Source organism: Silene latifolia, chromosome Y (genome assembly GCF_048544455.1).
Source record: "Silene latifolia isolate original U9 population chromosome Y, ASM4854445v1, whole genome shotgun sequence".
NCBI classification, from domain to species: domain Eukaryota; kingdom Viridiplantae; phylum Streptophyta; class Magnoliopsida; order Caryophyllales; family Caryophyllaceae; genus Silene; species Silene latifolia.
Window position 1 is genome coordinate 360510955 of NC_133538.1, and position 16862 is coordinate 360527816.

The 16862-nt window shown below is 39.1% G+C and overlaps 1 non-coding gene across 1 annotated transcript; it reads left to right on the forward strand.

Annotated features, from left to right (window-relative positions):
• Window positions 1-11099: 11099 nt before the first annotated feature.
• On the forward strand, window positions 11100-11206 carry LOC141634585 (small nucleolar RNA R71). The gene has a single exon (XR_012539312.1). It is a non-coding gene; the product is annotated as a small nucleolar RNA R71 (small nucleolar RNA).
• Window positions 11207-16862: the final 5656 nt, after the last annotated feature.

Below are 16862 nucleotides of genomic sequence, written 5' to 3' on the forward strand. Positions count from 1 at the left end.
ATCTTGTCAATGCTAAAAAGCCTAGCATGCTTGAAAGATCACTTTTGTGATCTTATATATGTCAAAGAGTTGGAACTTTGGGTTGAATAATGTCATCAATCAGAATGGTATTACTCGAGTTGTCGAGGTACCATGATGATACATGTAGTTGAGTGGGAGCTAAGGTGATGTTTCTTAGTCTAAATATATGTTTGACATATTAGTGACTAGAAATATTCTCGGGTTAATACTTGAGAGTAACATGGCGCATCTTAAATATCCGGATCTAATGAGATAGATCTCCATGGTTATTAGCATTTTAGTCAAGAGACTTATGTGATAAGATTCTTGACTCATTCAAGTTGTTGAACACAAAATATGATCTCTTTTGCTTTCGATGCAGGATCTATTAAATATGCTAAAAGCTGCTTCCGTCAGGCACTTATCATATTGAGAATATGAGAAGTCATTACCAATTATTTCCTAGTGAGTGTCACTAGATGATTATCAAGAGCATCCTTGAGTACTTGAGAAGCACTGAGGATTTACTCTTGTAGTTTGGAGGAATTTATGAATTTCGTGTAAAAGGGATACACGATAACATTCCTACGCTTATAAGATGTTATGGGCCTTATTAAGGAATGGTTCGCATGTAAAAGTGTTATGTTTATAATAAAGAATAATATGTATAAGAAGTTATACATGTATAAGAAGTTATACATATATGTATAAGAAGTTCTAGATAAAAGATGTCATATGAAGGATTTGTATAAGAATTATACCTATAAATCATGAACGAAAGCTAAGTACATTACAACATCTGATTTTGTAAAAGAGACAGTTGATATCTGGAGTTTAATGGAACTAGAGTAGTTCTATTAGCATAATATCGTCTCCCGAGAGACTGTGAAAACAGTGAGAGCGTTTGACTGGCTTTAGAGCCAGAGTCTAAAAACTTATTTAGAGATGTACTCAGAAAGGTTCTATATGATGAAAAGATTGCATAGAACAAAAGGAAAATAGCAATAGAAATTAGAGTGATGCAACTGTTGCTAATCCTCTAACTAAAGTCATTGGCATAAGGTAGACATGATGGTTATGTCATCTCAATGTGATTAAGGAGTATACCTTAATTGCTAAAGATCGTTATGTAAATATTGGATAGAGTATTAATATTTACGTAAGTGATGATCGCATTCATTGTTTGAGTCTCTTCAAGAACTCGATTATACAGTTTTGACTGAAAACATTGAATACCTTGTTTATCTGAATTGGTTCTGGGGACAATGTTGAACCCCAATTCAAGTGAATAGGATGAACATTGTATTGGCCCCTGGTCACTTAATCAGGTGACGTCTCGGAGTGACTGGATTATAAGATGATTGATGGTAGGTTCACCACCATAAGGTCATAAGGATGACTAGTCGTTTACATAGGCAGACTGTGGGATGCTTTGTCGGGCAGTGACATTTATAGAGTCCCTTAAATCTATTACAGACGCCTGGTCATGAAAGGCACTTCTATGATATTCCTATGAGTCGATTCTTTAAACTGGAGACTATTATCTGAGCAAATGTAGTTTTTGAGTGACTTTGGTTTTTGTCCTAGGTCGTGTCGTGAAAGGAGGCCAAAGGGCATCTACTAGGTCATGGTGATCTGTATTGTGCAAAAGGATAGATATGGCAGACAGGAATTGTCCACCCACGTTGGGTTTAAACATCTCTAGGCCACTCGAGGAGTTGTGACTGAGAAATGTGTGGCCACGCTCGGAAGTAATCTATGGTAGATTTTTCCGGTCCTGCAGTCACACTCCCGATCGAGGAAGCCACTCAGGATATGTTCAGGTACAAGTGCGACCTGAAAGACACCTTGCATTGAGTGGGAGATTGTTATTAAAACGGACAAGAGAATCGGTAAGACATCGTTGTATAGTACAAGCAGGATATTGTTGGGATAAGGAGTTATTCACAATTGTGTGTTATTGTCATCGCACAACCTGTCTCGGACAAAAGGAAGATTGTTGGAGTGTTTGTCCTCCACAATGGTGGGTGATATTATTTTTAAATCTCATTAAGGAATATGCATGGGATATACATTGGCAATACTAGTCAGCTGATCAACGTATATCGGTAACTGTTGGCCAACTAGGGTTTGACGTTACTGTCGTGTGACGGCGGTGTTCAGCTGATCCCTTTCAGTCACACCTAAAGGAACGAGCCCCAACACGAAAGCTAATTAATTGTATGAGATACAGTTTAAATTATTCCCTTGATAAATTGACTAAGAGTTAGTCGATTAAATTGATTTAGAGATATATCGAGTTGTGAACTCGAGGCGCGGAAACTATTATTTAATTATGTGATAATTGAATAATAAATTAGTTGAGACGAGAATTAATGATTAAACTGTTAATTGTTAAAATTAGTAATAATTGACTAATGTGATTAGTATTGGTACATAAAATACATGTGTAGCTGTACATGTATATTTACGGATCGTTTTAGTCAAAATTAATCGGGAATTATTTAAACATAAAATGGTGTTTGAAATAATCATTACACGTATTTGTTCGACAAATATAAGAACTGTAATGGACCCGACTCGGTCACATTGGACCATGTGCATTATGGATAACTGTGCATAAAAGACAATGATTATGCACATGCCATCTTGATTGGGTGCACTTCTGGTCGGGATATTTTTACTAAATTTTTCGGTTACTTGTCGTTAGGAGCACCTAGACCAAAACATAATTTATAACTTCACAAACAAATCTACAATTAGTAAAGAAGCAAGTAAAGGTCGGATCCCAAGGGACGGGAATTGAGATGAGATTTCTATTGCAACTAGTGGTGTCTTAGGGGTGTCACAATTGGGGTTTGATGTAGAAGATCACTAAACTAAATAGCAATGAAAGTAAACAAGCAAGATGAATTAAAAGGGATGTAAACAATTGATAAAAAGCACTAGGGTGTCATGGGGTCATAGGTGATTCATGGGAATTGATCATACGAACATGTTCTCAAATTATAAGCAAGCAATTATTGTTGTGATGGATCGAGTTGGTTTATATCTTACAATCCTAGGAAAGTTTGGGTCCCGAAGCCGAATCGATTAGATTGTACAACAACTACAAGTCGACTTAGTCTTCCCTACTCAACAACATGCATGGTCTAATGAGACTCGAGTTGGTTTATGTCTTACAAGTCTCATTGAAAAGATAGGTGATGGGTAAAAAAATGCAAGGATTCATAGGCTCACATTTCATCAAACATAACATGTGCATCAGTTGAGATCACAACAAGCAAGCAAATAAACTATGAAAGCATATTAATTTAAGCATGAATCATTCCCCATGTTAGTTTCCCCTAATTACCCATTAACCCTAGCTAAGGAACTACTCACTTATTATCATGTTGAACATGCTAGCAAGGTCGTCAATCATACCAACAAAGTGAAACATGATGAATAAATGAAAGTGATTAACAATAATTAAAGAGGGATTAAGAGAATTATACCTACTAATGATTCCAATAATAAAGCAAAGAATAAAAGAAGTACTTGATGCTTGATTGAGAGGTTTTCAATCTCCCAATAATAACCCAAATAATCTTCAATTACCCAAAATAAAGGATGAACAAGAGAGATATTAAGGAAATAAAACCTGTATTAAAACTTGATTAATTGTTGATTACAAGATTAAAGAGAGATTTGATTGATATTAACTACACTAAAGATTGCTAAGAAGAACATGCTCTTCTAATTAGACTAAAGGGGTATTTATAGTGGGGATTAGGTCGATGAATTAGGGTTAACTAAGGGCTTAAATGACGATTAAGTCTCTACTTAAGGAAACGCCGGTCTTTTTGGAAAGACTCCGGTCTCTAGGGAGACTCCGATCTCTAGAAAAAGATGTGCATCCTTCCTTGAAGCTTGAAGAAGACGAAATGGGTCTGCCTGAGAATCCGGGCATCTTTAGCACGGGATGGGCGGATATGGTGGTCTCTGCCCGGGCGTCTTGGAGTGAAGACGGGCGTCTTCTGGGTCTTCACGGGCGTCTTGGGGTGAAGACGCACGGATTGTGGTGGTGGAGACGGGCGTCTTCTGGGGAAGACGCACGGATTGTTGTGCAGTCTCGTTTCTTCTTCTTTTCTTCCTTTTTCTTCATAGAATCCTTGGGGATTTCCTCGGGGATGCAAGGATCTTTTCTCATCATTGCCCATCTACTATAATATGTACAAAGGCTTTCGAATCTTGTCTCTCCTTGATGCTTGGTCATTGAATTCAATCAATTTAGCCTCATTTTGCCATGAAATTGCAAGGTTTGCACTCCTTTCCTACCAAGGGATCAAAACCTCAAAGAATATGCAAAACAAAGAACTAGAGACAATAAATGACCCAAATATGCACTAAAAAGCATGGGAACAAGGCTAATTCGGGGACTAAATGTGCTCTAATTATGGTCACATCAAATATCCCCAAACCGAACCTTTGCTCGTCCCGAGTAAAGAGGTGACAAAGACTAGGACCATTATTTAAACTAACCTAATAACATAGCCGATATGAGACAATTAGCGGGTCTCACTCCGCCCCTTCAACTCACAACAAGACAATCATGAGGTAGGATGCCTTCTTGCAAGGCAAGGTGGGTCTTGCCAAAATGGCGACACATCCAAACATTAAGCACACAAGATCAAGTAATGGATGCATCTACAAAAGAATAGCCACTTTCCTCATCTAAGTGGCGGAAATTATCTACAAGGGAAGCAATTCAAGGGTACACACTCCTTCATAGATGCAATTTCTTCAAACTACTAAGCCTAGAAGGATACCAATAAATCACCTCCAAATTGTCTCAAGCTAGGGTACCTTTGTCCTCAATAGTTAAATGCTTTTGTCAAGAATAGACTCCCTATGGTGTTAGAAACACTGGAGGATCGCGGAATTCTCCCTCTTGCCTAGACAAGAAGAAGAGTCGTCCCCTCTCTACCATGCACAAAAATTGATACGATGGATAAAGGGATCAATAGATATTTGAGTTTCACTTTGGGAGTTTGCTTTTGTTTTTGTTTTTCCCCCAATTTCTTGTGGCATTTGACATTTGAGAACACTTTCTTTGCCATTTCTTTTTGATTTATGGCATTTCAACACTTGACAAATTTCAACTTTTCTTTGCATTTCTCTTTGAACATTTTCAAAGTCACCCCATATGTAGTGAGGGTGGCTTATATTTGAAGCTTTAGGAGTTCTATTTTTGCTCCTCTTTTCATTTGATGCATTTTCCCAAACTTTCTTTCACTTTTCATTTCATTAAACACAAATTGATTTCTTTTTGTGCCCATTTCCTTTGATGACAAAAATGTGGTAGAATATGGATGATGGATGGATGCATGGTTTCAAGGGTCACCTTGGAATAAACGGTAGCCAAGGAGTTATCACACCACAAGGTACTCTTGACTAGGCCTTAATCCATGGGTCAAAGGATACTAGCATGACACATCCTAGGGTGTTTTACAAGTATTCTAACAAGCAAAGTCTTAAGAAGAAAAAGCATATAATAGGGCCTATATACACTTGTCAAGCTTCCCAAGTAGACGGTTTCGCAAAATTTTTCTAACATGCAAACTACATGCCATGATGCAACTACCATATAAACATCCTAATGCAAATTATTCTACCAACTAATATGACATATAAACTAAATGCAAGTCCTAAGTTCACATTATTATACCGCATCAATCAAAATAAAGCACATAGTCATTAACATAAAAAGGAAAAAGGAGATTGAAAAGATCATACCATACGGTCTTCAATATCCTCATGTCTCGGATGTGGCGTAGTCGATCAATGTGAATAAGGATAAAACAAACACAATATATAAAACAATATATACATGACTACGCTACAAAGGAAATGAACTTGTTTTTGGTTTTTCAATTTTTCAATTTTTATGGTTTTTCAATTTTTTCAATTTTTTTTTGATTTTTTAATAAAAGTTAAGTTAGAATTCCCCATCCCCACACTAATATGGGCATTGTCCTCAATGGCCAAAATGATGGGAAATCATGCAAGCATGATGCATGAATTCTACTCTAAATGCAAGCTACACTAAGCTACACTACATGATGCATGGTTTTTTTGTTTATGACGGAGACCGTAATTTAGATTACCTCCCGTTGCGTATGCATGTACTTCCTCAAACCGAGTTAGATATTATTTCTAATGTCCTAAACTTGGGGTAGTTCATGCACACAAGATGCAATGCATGAAACTAAATTTGTCATTTTGGATTTTCAAAAGGTGGGAACAATGAAATAAGAACACCTCAATGGGGCTGAGGTGTTAGTCCTCTATGTTGCTAGGACTCAACCAACCATGATCAAGATAAAGTAAATAAAACAAAGAAAGAAGTAAGCAAACCTCAAGAGGGTAGGAGCCTCCAAAGCTTGTTAGTCTTCCACCATATCATCATTATCATCATCTTCCTCAATAGAAGTAGACTCATCACCACATCCCTCTTTAATTTCTTGTTCACTTTGTTCATCATCCTCTTCTTCTTCTTCACTAGCCTCTTCATCAATGCTATCAACAACCTCATCACCGACAACCTCATCGTCACCCGGAATCTCACCCCTAGATGCACTCGGAAAGAAGACTTCCTTATCCGCCCAACTAGGCAAAGGACATGAAGGATCAAGTAGTCCTTGCCTAGATAAATGAAGGAGGGGTGGATATTGGGCTAAGTAAGCATCTTCCCGATCCTTAAAAACTTGCTTGTGCATCTCTTGCATAAGTAGAGTCATATAATCTTTGCTTGCTTCAACACCTTCGGGTTTGAACTCTTGGTACTTGAAAGGATAGGGTGGTGTGACAATGGAAGAGGAGGGCATTTCAAGTTCATCCCTTTATTGTCGGATAATGTATTCGGCTTCTTTTGAGAGGGAAAGGAGGTAGTTGGTCCGATGGACACTCAAACGACAAATCTTAGAAGGCAAAGTAAAAGATCTAGCCTCATTGGTGAGCCACCCATACTTGGTGTCAAGAGGGTTATGGGTAACCCACTTGTACTTGTTAATCATAGCATCCATATCAATGAGATGACCCCCCTTTTTGCCACATACTTGTTATCCTTGTTGAAATTCGGATCAAAGTACTTAGCCAAAAGAGTGACTAGCCATTTATCCACTAAAAGCCTTAGAGAATTGAAAGGCTTGGTGAATTCCCTTCCAATATTTAAAGCCGACTCAAGAAGAACACAAACGAGCTTGGTAAAGTGGTTGGTGTCTTTTCTTGCAATGATGGTATTCCCTATAACCTTATGCCACACTCTAATGCCCGGATGGTGGACTAGTAGAGCGCGACTAGCATGATAGTTCTCAAATTTCCTTCCGGAAATCGCCTCCCAAAGAGGAGTGGGGTCATACTTTCCGGGATTCTTGAAATAACTATGTGAATCTCTAAGACCCAATGCTTTACCCAATTCTTCAAAGGTGATGCGCCTACTCACATTAGCTAGGCGGAACTCGATGTTTTCCATTGTCTCTACCTTAGTAACTTTCAAAGAACTAAAGAATTCTAAGGTAAGGGAGGGGTATGTAAATTCATTTGTTGCAAACAATTTTCCAACCCCATGGCTTCAAAGAAGGCTTTAGTTTGCTCAAGGACACCCAACTTATCTAAGGCATCTTCACAAATAAACTTGGTGGATAGAAAGGATTTTATAGCATACTTGGTAAATGTTTCCCTATGGGAGTTAGAGATGAAAATTACCTCCGGATAGTTCGAAAGTTGAGTAATTTCCGGAGTTGTTGATGTTGTTGCTTCCAAGGGAGGTTGTTGTTGTTTCACTTCCAAGTTTGAGCTAGCTACCACCATAGCCAATGAGGCTTTCTTTGCTTGAAGACTCTTTTGTCTTGTTGATAGTGCCTTTGCCTTAGGTGCCTTTGTTGCTCCTTTTTTCCTTGCCATTGATGATTTAACCAAGAAAAGAGTGAAAATCTTTAATTTCCAAGTATACCCAAATCGATTTTAAGGTGAAAGGCTTTGCCTTTATAATTTCAAAAATCGACTCAAAGGTTGAAGATTTTGGTGCTTGGTTTGATTTTTGTTGAAAGAGGAGTGATTATTTTTTGTTAGAAGGATGATTTGATTTGATTTTGATGAATGTGGTTGAGGAAATCTTGTTTTTGTGATGGAGAGTATGAGGGTTTTGAGTTTTGGGGTTTATGGATAGTATTTTGAATGATGAAATGAATAGGGGATGGGGTTTTTAAAAGACCCGAAAAATTTTGAATTGCAGGGGAAGACGGGCGTCTTTCCTTCGGGACGCTCGGATTCTACTTGTTTCGGCTTCAAAGTTCTCGCCTAAAGACGGGCGTCTTTCAGTAAAGACGCTCGGATTTTGCAACTGCGGGACGGGCGTCTTCTGCTGAAGACGGGCGGATTCTCTTCCAGTGAGATTTCTTGTTTTTCCCAGCCAAAAAGACGGGCGTCTTTCCTTTCAGGACCAGCATCTTTCTGAGGACGGGCGTCTTCTCTTGCAGGACGCTCGGATTTATCAACAGTCCCAAAATTTCAAAATTTTAGTTCAGATGGACGGGCGGATTCTTACAAAGACGCCCGGATTGGCTGAAGACGGGCAGATTCCCTTGAAAACGCTCGGATTCTCCCTGTTTTACCCGGATTCAGTTCCATCCGTGTACTTGCATATCCCTTGTCATTTTTCATTCTTCAAAATCATGTGTTCTTCATTGTGGGGGCACTACTAAGGCATGAATAGCCTAGACAATTGATATCCCCACACTAAGCTAAATCACTACACATCAATTGAATCATTAGTCCCTCCCTCACTTCTCTCAAAAATGATAATTATCTTGATCAAAGCATAAGAATCCAAGAATGACAAAAATGCAATGTAATAATTAAAATGCGAGTTAGGGAGTTAGAAATATTTACAAATGGTGGTTTAGGGAGGACTCCACCAAACTCTCATCCTTAGTGAGATGTCATGGGGGCATGTTCAAGGTTTTGTTGATGTTGCTCAACACCTTGAAGAAGTAATCAAAAGCTTGTTCATTATGATGATAAAGATCTTCAATAGACCTTTGCCCTTGTTGTTGGTCTTGATCGATAGCATTACCAATATAGGGATTGAAAATCCCTTCAAACTCATCGTCCCAAAGACCACAAACTTCATCCACTTGATCACTAAAGATCTCTTGAGTTGATGGAGACAACTCTCCCATTTTCTTGTCTTGGCCAATGAGGCCATCCTCTTCATTGCTCGACTTTGGTGAGCTTTTCAAACTCTCTTTGTTACAATTCACTTGCTCTTTGAATGGAGCATCTTCAATTTTCTTCTTCCATTGGAATTCCGACTTCTTCCTATCATCCTTCCGGCTATAATGATCAGCCATAAAACATGGTTCATGCAAACGGGGAGCTCTCATGGCCTTGTCAAGATTGAAAGTTATGCTCTCGTCTCCTATTTCTAGAGTGAACTCTCCATGCTTCACATCAATCACCGCACCCGCGGTGTGTAAGAAAGGTCTTCCTAGAATGATTGGAATGTTGGAGTCTTCTTCCATGTCAACAATGACAAAGTCCACCGGGATGAAAAATTCCCAATTCTTACGGGAACATCTTCCCATATCCCTAATGGTGTCTTCGTCGATCTATCGGCCATTTGGAGTGTGATATTGGTGCATTTAAGCTCTCCCATCCCCAACCTTTTACTCACCGAGTACTGCATAACACTCACACTAGCCCCTAGATCACATAAGGCTTTGTTGATCGTGGTGTCGCCAATGGTACACGGTATTGAGAAGCTTCCCGGATCTTTGAGTTTTGGAGGTGAACTCCCTTGAAGTATTGCACTACTCACCTTAGTAAAGGCGATAGTCTCAAGCTTCCGGATCGACTTCTTCTTTGTGAGGATGTCTTTCATGTATTTTGCATAGGCCGGCACGTGATTGATTAATTCCGTGAAAGGAATTCAGACTTCCAAATTCTTCACAATTTCCATAAATTTTCCAAGTTGGTCATCAAATTTGGGCTTGGATTGACGACTTGGAAAAGAAAGTCTAATCACAATGCTCTCCTTCTCCTTGACCTTATCTTCATTTTTCTTTGAAATTTCTTCTTTTGATGGTTCTCCATCCTTGGAGTTTTGCACAATTTCTTCTTTATCACTAACTTCCACAACTTCATCCTCAACTTGCTTCTTCGGTGCTTCATACCTTATACCACTCCTCAAGTGAATGGCACTAACCGTTTCATGTCTTGGGGGATTACTTTGAGGTGGTAATTGCCCCTTTTGTCTTTGTGAGCTTGAAGATGCTAGTTGAGTCAATTGGGTTTCCAACATTTTTGTGTGAGCTAGGATGTTATTGACGGTGGTATCCTTTGCTTGACTATCCTTTTGCATTTGAGTGAAAAACTCTTTTTGATTCTTTTGCATTTGAAGGACCGCTTTTTTAACATCAAAACCTTGGTCATTTTGTTGATTGTATGGAGATTGATTTTGGTAACCTTGGTTTTGGTTGTAAAAGGGTCTTTGATTTTGGTTTCTCATGGGAGGTGGGGTGTATGTTGTTTGAGGGTTTTGAACATTTTAGCTTTTTTATGAGAGATTTGGATGGAATTTGGTGTTTTCATTGTAATAGTTTGAATACGGGGTACCACTCTTGTATGCTTGGCAAGCATTCACTTGTTCATTTGTTCCCCTACATTCACTTTGGTCATGTCTCAAAGTTCCTCAATTCTCACATATCCCACTTGGGATTGATGTAGATGCCGTCATGGCATTAACATGATGCTTTGGTGATTTTTAGGCTTCTTCAAGTCTAGCCATAGCCTTTTCAAACTTCAAATTGATGGTATCAATGTGAGCACTAAGTTGAGCACCCAATTGAGTAATGGAGTCCACTTCATGCTTTCCTCCTCTAGTAGCCTTGCGAGGTCTACTATATTGTGAGTTATGGACCGCCATTTCCTCAATTTTGTTCCAAGTTTGATTCTCGTCAACTTTGGTGAACATTCCATTTGATCCCATGTTGAGAATGTTCCTTGAATCTTCATAAAGACCGTTCCAAAGTTGTTGTACCAAGAACCACTCGCTAAGTCCATGGTGAGGACATGAGCGACAAATCCCCTTAAACCGCTCCTAAGCTTCATACAAAGATTCTTCATCCCTTTGCTTAAAGCCCGTGATTTGATCTCTTAGCATGTTAGTCTTTTCCGGTGGATAGAACTTTTTGTAGAAAGCTAGAGCCAACTTCTTCCAAGAATCAATTCTGAGAGTAGCCTTATCAAGGCCTTTCAACCATTATTTCGCGGTGCCAATTAGAGAAAAAGGAAATAAGACCCATCGTATTTGGTCTTGAGTTACACCGGTTTGAGAAATCGCATCACAATAGTCACAAAAAGTCTCCATATAAGAATGAGGGTCTTCACTAGGCATCCCCCCAAATTGGCTTCTTTCGACTAATTGGATAAATGCGGATTTGGCAATAAAATTTCCAGTTAGATGTTGTGGTGTGGGAGTACCATTGGGTAGGTTCTCCTCGGTGGGTACGGAATGTGATGCAAACTTAGGCATTGTGGGTTGATTTTATGTTGGGTTCTCCTCACCTTCTCTTGCAAAAGGGTTGATGAACTCAATAGTATTTGGTTGAATATCTACAACCTCACCAATACCTCTCAAAGTTCTCCTAGCAAGTCTTCTATTGGTTGTCAAAGTTCTTTCAATTTCACGATCAAAGGGTAACAAGTCACCTTGTGACCTTCTAGACATGCAAAATATCAAACAACTCGAAAACAATTAGAACAAACCTTGAGGAGTTTTACTTCCCCAAGGCAAAGAAAGACACAACTAATAACAATATAAGAAAATCTAAATCAAGTTAACACCGTCCCCGGCAACAGCGCCATTTTTGGTCGGGATATTTTTACTAAATCTTTCGGTTACTTGTCGTTAGGAGCACCTAGACCAAAACACAATTTATAACTTCACAAACAACTCTACAATTAGTAAAGAGGCAAGTAAAGGTCGGATCCTAAGGGACGGGAATTGAGATGAGATTTTTATTGCAACTAGTGGTGTCTTAGGGGTGTCACAATTGGTGTTTGATGTAGAAGATCACTAAACTAAATAGCAATGAAAGTAAACAAGCAAGATGAATTAAAAGGGATGTAAACAATTGATAAAAAGCACTAGGGTGTCATGGGCTCATAGGGGATTCATGGGAATTGATCATACGAACATGTTCTCAAATTATAAGCAAGCAATTATTGTTGTGATAGATCGAGTTGGTTTATATCTTACAATCCTAGGAAAGTTTGGGTCCTGGAGCCGAATCGATTAGATTGTACAACACCTACAAGTCGACTTAGTCTTCCCTACTCAAGAACATTCATGGTCTAATGAGACTCGAGTTGGTTTATGTCTTACAAGTCTCATTGAAAAGATAGGTGATGGGTAAAAAATGCAAGGATTCATAGGCTCACATTTCATCAAACATAACATGTGCATGAGTTGAGATCACAACAAGCAAGCAAATAAACTATGAAAGCTTATTAATTTAAGCATGAATCATTCCCCATGTTGGTTTTCCCAAATTACCCATTAACCCTAGCTAAGGAACTACTCACTCAATATCATGTTGAACATGCTAGCAAGGTTGTCAATCATACCAACAAAGTGAAACATGATGAATAAATGAAAGTGATTAACAATAATTAAAGAGGGATTAAGAGAATTATACCTACTAATGATTCCAATAATAAAGCAAAGAATAAAAGAAGTACTTGATGCTTGATTGAGAGGTTGTCAATCTCCCAATAATAACCTAAATAATCTTCAATTACCCAAAATAAAGTATGAACAAGAGAGAGATTAAGGAAATAAAACTTGTATTAAAACTTGATTAATTGTTGATTACAAGATTAAAGAGAGATTTGATTGATATTAACTACACTAAAGATTGCTAAGAAGAACATGCTCTTCTAATTAGACTAATGGGGTATTTATAGTGGGCATTAGGTGGATGAATTAGGATTAACTAAGGGCTTAAATGTCGATTAAGTCCCTACATAAGGAAACGCCGGTCTTTTTGGAAAGACTCCGGTCTTTAGAAAAAGATGTGCATCCTTCCTTGAAGCTTGAAGAAGACGAAATGGGTCTGCCTGAGAATCCGGGCGTCTTTAGCACAGGACGGGCGGATTTGGTTGTCTCTGCCCGGGGTCTTGGAGTGAAGACGGGCGTCTTCTGGGTCTTTTGCACGGGCGTCTTGGGGTGAAGACGCACGGATTGTGGTGGTTGAGACGGGCGTCTTCTGGGGAAGACGCACGGATATCTGTGCAGTCTCGTTTCTTCTTCTTTTCTTCCTTTTTCTTCATAGAATCCTTGGGGATTTCCTCGGGGATGCAAGGATCTTTTCTCATCATTGCCCATCTACTATAGTATGTACAAAGGCCTTCTAATCTTGTCTCTCCTTGATGCTTGGTCATTGAATTCAATCAATTTAGCCTCATTTTGCCATGAAAATGCAAGGTTTGCACTCCTTTCCTACCAAGGGATCAAAACCTCAAAGAATATGCAAAGCAAAGACCTAAAGACAATAAATGACCCAAATATGCACTAAAAAGCATGGGAATAAGGCTAATTCGGGGACTAAATGTGCTCTAATTATGGTCACATCAACTTCCCATTGTGCTTTTTGTTCTTACCCATACAAATGAGTATTAGGTGGAATAAAATAAGGAAAAAAAACACTCTACTAACCCTCTCCCCAACCGTCCTCCCCTCTAGAGGACTCCACTTTGAGTGTTCATTTTTTTTAACAATCTTTTGCATGTGTGGAAAATAAAACTAGTTCTTCTCTCTAAAATCAAAAGAATATTATTAAGAGATAATAATTCAAAACAAAGTTACTAAGAGTGTTAGCAATAGATTTGTATATTTTTCAAGGGTAATCTTACTTAATATCTAGTTAATATTTGTAAGATTGTTGGGTAAGTTCTTAGGTGCATCATGAAAGGAGGCTCTCTCTTTGGGAGCTTGATTTGGAGGATCTTGCCATTGATAAATAGCTCAAGAACAACCAAGATGGTGATCTTGGTTGTGCCCAAATACTTCCATTTCTCAATATAAGGAAAAATATTTTCCCTCTTCTTTTTTTTAAAAGCTTAAATATTACATGCATACTAGATAGACCCATTGATTTCTAAATTAAAGAAATTTTGATAACCTAATTAGAGAGGTCTAATTTGGGATTATGGACTATCACATAGCTCTCTTAAACTCAACCCATGGTATATTGACTTTCCCTGCTTTAGATACAGGTCTAGGGCACTCTCCATTACCTTGTCCCACCACTGTCCTGCAGCATCTCTCAAGTAGAACGCAGTTGTGTTACGATAATAGTTTTTGTGTTACAGCAATGGAGTATCTATGGTATGAAAATGATGTGTATGTATAAGCGTATTACAATAAGTGTGGATGTGGGAATTTGATATCCACGAGGGTTTTTCAAACACATGGAGTTGTCGCTGTTTTGGTAAGATTTTATCGACTAAAGATTTGTGAGTCAATGCGGCTATTACAATTAAAATATAATATTACGGACTTAAGCAGATCAGTATTAAGAACATAACGAGAACGAAAGTAAACAATTAGTACGAGAGAAAATCAAATGAAAAAGAAAGATAGACAAATGACACAAACAAAATGGTGACGCGGGAAACCCAAAATGTGGGAAAAACCGCGGGGGGAATGGTTGGCTATCTTGCGCCACTATAGGTTGGCTATCTGCCACTATAGGTTGGTGCAAAGGATCTTGCACCACTATAGGTTGGCTATCTGCCAGCTTGCGCCTCATGCATGGCATGTTATGGTCTCGCTCAGTATCCTTGCTGAGGATCATGATCTGGGGATTGGTCTGGGTGACCTCGCCCTGCTCTATACTTTCAAGTCCTTTGTTGCCAGGCTTATCACCTTGAGGTCCTGCGACCGCAGAAAACCTAACGTTATCCTTCCTCCCAAATTAAGGGATGAAGGCTGGAATACAAAATTCATTTTGTTAAGATTGACTCTCTTACGCCTACCCCGAGTACTTATTTGATAAGTGGGGCGCCTCTAAAGGTAATTTTAGTTTCTCGATGTCTGTTGTTTTTCTTTTACCTTAATGTTCTTACTGGTGTATTGTTGCAGGTTTGAAGCAGCAAATTCCCTGAAGAGATTATAGCGTGGTTAGCCGTTTATTTGCTCACCCTATTGCAACTCGTTCTTACCCTGATGTACTTTCTTCCCCTGTTGGTGCATCTGCCTCCGTGCCTCTTGACATTAGTGAAGGAGAGCAAAAGGAGGAAGAAGAGAGAGAAGAAGAGAAGGAAGAAGAGGAAGAGGAGGAAGAGGAAGAGGAGGAAGAGGAAGTTGGTACCTCCACCAGTCAGCAAGAACCCCCAGCTACCGAATTCTAGATGTCGTCTGGTAAGGCTTTGTTTTTTATGGGTTTTCGTTCTTGCTATATGATTATTTGTGTTTATGTTCTAACTGTGTTCATGTACTAGGTAATACTCCTGTTGCCTCTCTTTCCCTACTGGATAGAAAGAGGAAGCAAATTGATTCTGCCTCCTCCGGTCCTTCTCCAAGGAAGAAGCCATCGCTCCCTACTGAAAAGGAGTCGGTTAGCACGCCTGTGTAACACCCCCATACTCCAAGTGCCTTACCAGGACCACTCAGGTATAAGGATGTCACCATCTTGGGTTACTCGAGGCATGATATTCATAAGACAATAATGAAAAAACTTTAAATTATATAACTTTAGTGAAAAGTACAACCAAGGCCAAATCCGAAAATACGGGTACAAGTTCTCAAACCAACTGTCTAAACAACTAAAGGCAAAGTTTATAAAACTACTAAGCTACAGCGGAAGACTTCTATAGTCAGACAGTGGCACATCCCCCAATCCCGGAACTCAACTCAAACTGCTCAATTCACTCACCATCCCCGAATGGATCACCGCAGGTTTTACAAAACAACAACCGGGGTCAGTACTAATCACACAACTTATATATATCAACAATACGATAAACAGAAAGCTTACACCTTCACACACACACAATCACACCAGTCCCATCAATCTCAATCACCGACTGTCCACTGGACCAGCCCTGCCAGTGGGGGACCGCAGCCGTACCCACCAAATCCCCGCTCCTCATATTGAGCGAATTCCCTGTTCATTAATGTGCACATCCCCTTCCGTGGCGGGTTCCACGAAGGGCGAAACTAGGGCGTGAAGCCACTCCCGCAAGTGACCCCACTCAGCCGAGGACACGCCTAGAGAACCAGAGACAAACAATCACAATCAACAAACCGTCACAATACAATTACTATATTATTCAATCAACCACAACACATCAACAATCATCCCATTATGGGACTAATACTGAGTAGGAAATCCTACCTGGAATGCAACACAAACATCAGACGATCTAGCAGCTGTCTCAAAACCTTTCATCTACGAACCCTTCTCCTATACACATAATCATATCATCACTACCACATCAACAAAAATATAGAAAACCTCCAATCCCAAAATTAGGGTTTAACCAACTCTAACGAAACAGTATAAAAATTATTTGTAAAGCTTACCCTCGACACAAGGATCACAACGGTGTAAAGAACGATGAAATCCGACACCTCTAGCTCCGGGGTTTGCTAATGATGCGATGACAGACGAACTACGTAACTTCTTTTTTCCTCACTTAGGTTTTAGAAAAGATAAAAGAAACTAAGAAAAGTGACGGACAACCTTTTATACTTATGTCGCATCATTTAAGAAAACACGACAAAACATTCCCCGTAAACCGGCTACTCGATC